We start from the raw sequence: 6,282 nt of genomic DNA on the forward strand, positions 1-6,282 counted from the left end.
GGAATGGCGGAGGATGGGAGGAGTCGAGGGAACACTCAGGGCAGTGGCCAATATTTTTCTCTGGAACCATTTACATGGTGGCACGTACGTGGGCCATGAACAATAGTTGGATGAACAGTGATGCAGGGTGAAACCCACTGTTGATAGTAGATTGGATGCCGTAAATCTTTTTTGCTGCCTTCACTGCCGGCAGAGTCCCGATCCTTTGTTTAGAAGAAATTTCTCTAGTGGTATTTTTGTACAACTACATTTAAAGGTCCGTCATCCACACATGAGAAACTTAAATGTTTGCCCTCATGGCAATTGAGTTTTGCCCGAAAGCCATCAAACTTGTGGGCTTCACTGGAGTGCCCTTAGGCTAGTCTCATCGGGAGGAGTTTGCTCTTAGGCCAGTCTCAGCGGGAGGAGTTTCATTTGCATTAAATGGGTTGCCACATAGGCATTTTTTATGACATGGCAGTGCATTTAAGAAGAGAGAGAAGAAATGATGAAACTCACATGGCACGATTACCAACTCTCTATGAGTCATGTAATTAAATGCCTATGAAACTCTAGAATGAAACTTTAAATTGAGGGATGGTGTTTCATTCAAGTTTCATTTCATTCTAAATGACATGGCAGTCTTAGAAACAACACCGTGAAACTATCCACTAAGAGTGGCCTTATGGAGCCCGTGTCATATGCTAAAATACCATTTGACGAATTTGATATTCATTTAATCTTTTCTAGAAAAAGGGTGACCTAAAGTTTCTGTACGTTTTGCCCCTGGACACTCTCTCTCTCTCAAGTTCATCTCTCTCCTCTCGTTCTTTAGCAAGGCCGGCTGGAGGGTCACCCCACTCTACGGCCCAGCCCTATCAACGCCCCCTAGCTCTAGTGCCCGCAGCCAACCCTAATGTCGCCCCCGGCATGAGCGCGAGATGAGGTGGGAGTAGGCCTCCGAGGTGAGTGTCTCATGATGTCCGCATGATTGAGAAGCTCGACCACCTCGAGCTCCACTAGGAATGTGGCCAGAGCGTTGTGATAGGTAGTGACGGTGGCGTAATCAGGCAGGAGAACAAGAGTGATGGCCATAATTGTAAGGTCATGTCATTTTTTACGAGGATTGAGTAAATCTATATCTATACCTAATAATAAAGAGACAAAATTTCAGCCCATTTTTTTTGTCTGGCCTCCTTAACTAACTCCGTAAATGTGGAAATTGTCTATGTTCCCGTTTGCCTATAGCCTTTTTTATAGGGGCAATTGTCTGGCGGACATCCAAAGTGATGGTCATTTGCAGGCGGACACCCCGTTTTGAGCAGTTTGCCAGAAGACACTCTAGTTCGTTGAAATTAGGCCACAGGACACCGCGGCCCAGTTTCAGTCGGTTGAGGAGAGAGAAAATTTCATTTTGGACATCCGGTGACCCTGAGCCACAGTTGGGTCCGTGCCCCCAACCTGGTCTGGTTGGACCACGTAAGAACCGGTCATTTTCTCAGGCCAGGCCCGAGCCAGCCTCATGCTGGTTCCTGTCACTGCCCCCGCCGGTACTCTGCTGCTCCTCCCCGTCGTTCTCCTCACCTCTGTTGCTCCTCCCTGCCGGTACTCTGCTGCTCCTCCCCGCCGGTGGTGTTCCCCTGCTCGTCCTCCCCGTCGGTGGTGGTCCCCTACTCCGATGAGCTCCTCGGCCCGTGCACGCGAGCTCCGTGGACCGCGCCCAGAGTGAAGAGCGCAGCAGCGCCATGGTCGCCGGCGGCGAACCCTCGCCAGCGCAACCCGATCTCAGGCTACGGAGCATGAGAGACGATGATATCAAGTACGTTGGACTCAGGAGCTCACTGCGAAGCCAATGGAGGGTATCTTGTCGACGGGAGTGGCACCGAGAGGGGAGGCGTCGCGGAGAGGCGGATGGATGGCGGTGACGTGCTTCGGCGAGCTCGTAGCACCCCACAAAGGCCACGGATTGGCGTCGAAGAGGGTCGCAGCGGGTGCGGTGTTCTTCTGCGAGGCCGAGAGCAGCAACAGCGAGGCGAGCGCGGGCCTAGATGTGCGCTCGCCAATGGTGGCGGCAGCGGCGGTGGGAGGCGCTGCGGGACGGGAGAGGAGTGGGCCGGCCGGATTCGGCCCAAAGAGCGAGAGAGGTTTTCTTTTCTTATGGGGTCCAGCCAGACTAGGTTGGGGGCCGACCCAAGTGTGGCTCAGGGGCATCGGATGTCCAAAACTAAATTTTCTCTCTCCTCAACCGGCTGAAATCGGGCCGTGGTGTCCTGTGGCCTAGTTTCAACGAACCAGAATGTCTTCCGGCAAACTGTTCAAAATGGGGTGTCCGCCAGCAAACGACCATCATTTTGGATGTCCACTAGACAATTTTCCTTTTTTTATAAGACATACATTGCTTTTGGAGGTAACGTAGATAGATAGGAATTATAATCCAAATAATAGATCTGTCTGATCATGTTTGATATGGTGTATGAGTAACCTGAATAGGAATCTAATCCAAATAGTGTTTTTCGTGTCCATCCCAGTTTTCGTTTTTCTCTTGTCACGTTTCCATCGTACTATTTTCTTCTTTTCCATGCCTGGCTTCAGTTTCCGTCAACCAGAGTTCTGATCATAATCGGCGAGAATCAGAATCATATGTAGTTACGTATCCCGACGCATCAAAAAATCGAGAAAAAAAACAAGAGCCGAATTCAATGTGTGTGTCTCTCTCTATATATATACACACACGCCGCCTAAAACGATTGGAAACAAACCCTGCAAGTCGAGCCACTGCACGCTGATGATGACTCGACCTGCTAGAGCCATGACGCAGTCAAAGCGGACCTGCTAGCCATGGCAAGGCATGCTTGATGACCTCATCGATGCAGGCATGCAGCCGACCTCGATAACGCGACGACAACAATGGTGAGGCTGCCTGTGATTGCGCAGGCTCCGAGCGCTCGCCGACGGCGGCCGAGGCTTGGCCTTGCCCATGCACACCAGCCCACCACTACTACAGAATAAGCTATCACTGTCAACCCTATCACTACCAGAATTTTAAAACCGACACTGATAGATGCATCACTGTCGGTTCATAAGAAAAAAGGCTATCACTGTCGGATTTTCTAACAAACCGACAGTGAATAAAAACCGGCAGTGATGTCTATCACTGTCGGTTGTATTTCACAGACCGGCAGTGATCATAGGCTCACTTGTCCGTGCAGCCGCCGAATCCACCTCGCTCTCTCTCCTCTCTCATATATCTCCCGCTCTCTCTCCTCTCTCAGACCTCCTCCTCTAGATTTCTCCAAATCCACCTCGCTGCGGCCGCCGACGAGCGATTGGGACGCCGGCGCGGCGAACGCATGAGGCCGCCGTGGGCGCCGGCGAGCGGTCGGGATCCCGGCGCGTCTTCTTCCTCCTCCCCAGATCTCCCCACGCCTCCACACTTTCCTCTCCTCCGTTGCGGCCATGAGCAGTAGCTGGCCGGCGTGCGCTCCGGTAGCTCCGTGGCTGGAGGCCTAGAGCGCAAGCGCTGCAGTCGAAGGTCCCATCCGCCGCGCAAGCCACGACGACATGGATAAAGACGCTGCAAACGCCTCCGAGGTGAGTCGCCCTGGCCTATCCTCGTCCTCGCTTTTTATTCCTTTTCTCCGTCCGTAGATTGCGCCTTCCTGATGGCCTGCCTCTCCGCGCGGCTCACCGCGCGTGGTTTCTAGGTGCTGAAGGGGGCTCAAGGGGGTGCTACATCTGTGGTGTGGAGAGGAGCTGCAGTGGACCTACGCTGGACCTGCGGAGGAGTTGTGCTGGACCTGCAGCGGAATTGTGGCCTACCCCTCCTGTTGTCTGCGGCGACTTGGCCTGCTCGGCGGCATCCTCAATCTCCCCCTCTTGGCCTCCTCTCCCCTCCCTCTATGTTGTGTGAATCAATTTGTAGATGAGTTATTTTGTTTGTGTTGAACTCTGCTCCTTTGTCTGTGATATACGAATCGATTTGTGGATGGGTTGATTTGTGATGTGTTGAACCCTTCTCCTTCGTGCACGAATCGATTTGTGGATGAGTTTTTCTGATGTGTTGAATCCGTCCTTTGCCTATGATGTATGAATTTTTTTCTTGGTGTAGTGGCGGCGGTAGCCAGCGAGCATAGTGGCAGCAGTGGCGGGAACGAGCATGCTGCAGCCAGCATGCTTGTTGGATTGCTTTTTTTTGTTTTTCTAAACCTTATCACTGCCGGGTGAAGTACCGGCAGCAGTAGCCAGCGAGCATTACTGCCGGTATGTTACTGTCGGTTTAAAATCCGATAGTGAAGAGGAATTTTGAATCGACAGTGATGTCGAAAACTGGGGTAGTGTACGGTAGGATGTCGAGCTCACCCACGTCGGCCAAGGACGGGGCTAGACCGCTAGAGGTCGCCACCGCATAGGCAGTCGCCCTATGGATGCGTCCATGGCCGTCTGCGCTCGAACTTGCCTGGTTCTTGCGCAGAGCTCCGGCTGCCGAGTTTTCTTGCCCGCAGCTGCTGGTGAGCTCTGTCTTGGCCGCGCTGTCAGGGCCAGGTACGCGCCAGGCTCACGGTGACGCACATACGAGAGCAACACAGGTCGGACACATTACAAAATTTAATATTCTAATAAGACGTATTAGAATACATGATACAAATCTCTGAGCTTTAATTAAATTATTCTCGTGAGCGCGTAGTAATTTGTATGTTATGTTGCAATGAACAGGCATGTTTGCCAGTGAATATTAATTCATGAAATGGCATTGAGTGTTTTATGAGGACAATTCTGCAAAGTCTATATGTTTAATGGTATTTGGCCCACTTACCAGGAGGATAAATACCCAATTTTCTTTATCATATATACATATAGAATAAAAAATATATATATATATAAAAAGAAACTCATCTGGTTCGGCAATCCCCATCTTCACCGGCGTCTGGCGGCCGCCGGCCGGTACGCTCCGCTGCACCCTCCATTCCAGCGGCGCGCGCGCTCATCGCCTATCTGCTTCTCCGTTCGCAGCGGCATGGAGCGCCGAAGAAGAGCGCGGCGGCTGGCCTCCCCGACGACCCCCTGCCCCTGGTGGAGATCCTGTCTTGTCTCCCCGTCAAGGAGCTCCACCGATCCAAGTGCGTCTCCAAACGCTGGCGCGACCTCATCGCGGACCCCCTCCACCGCAAGAAGCTCCCCCAAACCCTCCACGGGTTCTTCCCTTCCTACGCGAGGGAGTTGGGATCTGCTTTCATCAATCAGTTTGGGGGATCCCCGTCTCCGGTCGATCCTGCCTCCCCCTTCCTCAAGAAGCTGCCTCCCCCTTCATCAATCTGGTTCTCGGCGTCCTGCATGGGCTCCTCCTCTTTACTCACAGCACCAGTCTTAGCGAGCTCGGTTATATTGTGTTCAACCCCGCCACAGAGCAGTGGTCGGCCTTGCCCAGCGACCGTACTCCGGCGGATAGGCATATTCAATGGAACCATACCTGTTTGGTCTTCGACCCAGCCGTCTCCCCCCACTTCCGTTTGGTCATCATCTACCGGGGGGAGGGGAGCCTGGCAACAGTGCACTCCTACTCCTCAGAAACTAGGCTGTGGAGGCACACCCAGATTGACTGGGCTGACGAAGTTAAGCAGCTAGGACATTGGAATTTGAGGCATCCTCAGATCAGGGGCACTCCTGCTTATGCTGCCCTGTTGAACAGCATGCTGTATCTGCTCTTGACTGATAATCAGATCGCTGAGGTGGATTTGGAAGGGAAGACAAAAAGGGTTATCCCAGCTCCGTCTTCGGTGGGTAAGTGGGTTCATGGCTGCAGTTCAGTTTTCATTGGTCAATCCCAAGGGCGCCTATATTGCATCAATGAAGAACAATGGCCACGTCATATCCCCTCTGAACTGTCCAATCGTGTTTATAAAAAGACACTCCAATGATCATTCTAATCTACTGTCAATCTGGGTTCTTGAGGATTATGATACACAAAAATGGGCCCTTTAGCACAGCGTGATCTATTTACGTCTGTTTGGATGCTTTTATTACAGTGTAGGTGGTCTTGGTTATAATGTGGTTGCCATTCATCCAGACAACAACGATTTGGTGTTCATTGTTCTCTCTTGGGAACACAAACTGATATCATATGGCTTGAATAGCAAGGAAGTGCGTACTGTCAGCACATTACAGGAATCTTTGCAGTTTCCTCCTTATGTTCCTCGCTTCTTGGACTTCTTATCAGTGGCACAGCATGAAGAGAAACTAGGGGTGGGCCAGCGAGGTAAGCGTGAAGGACGTCGCCAGAGCAGGCGAGCATGCAGTGACCATTGA

The 6,282-nt window shown here is 51.9% G+C and overlaps 1 pseudogene; it reads left to right on the top strand.

The window, feature by feature from the left end:
- Nucleotides 1–1,894: 1,894 nt before the first annotated feature.
- Nucleotides 1,895–6,282, top strand: LOC136543439 (F-box protein At5g07610-like; annotated as a pseudogene).

This window comes from Miscanthus floridulus, chromosome 3 (assembly GCF_019320115.1).
Source record: "Miscanthus floridulus cultivar M001 chromosome 3, ASM1932011v1, whole genome shotgun sequence".
Taxonomy (NCBI): domain Eukaryota; kingdom Viridiplantae; phylum Streptophyta; class Magnoliopsida; order Poales; family Poaceae; genus Miscanthus; species Miscanthus floridulus.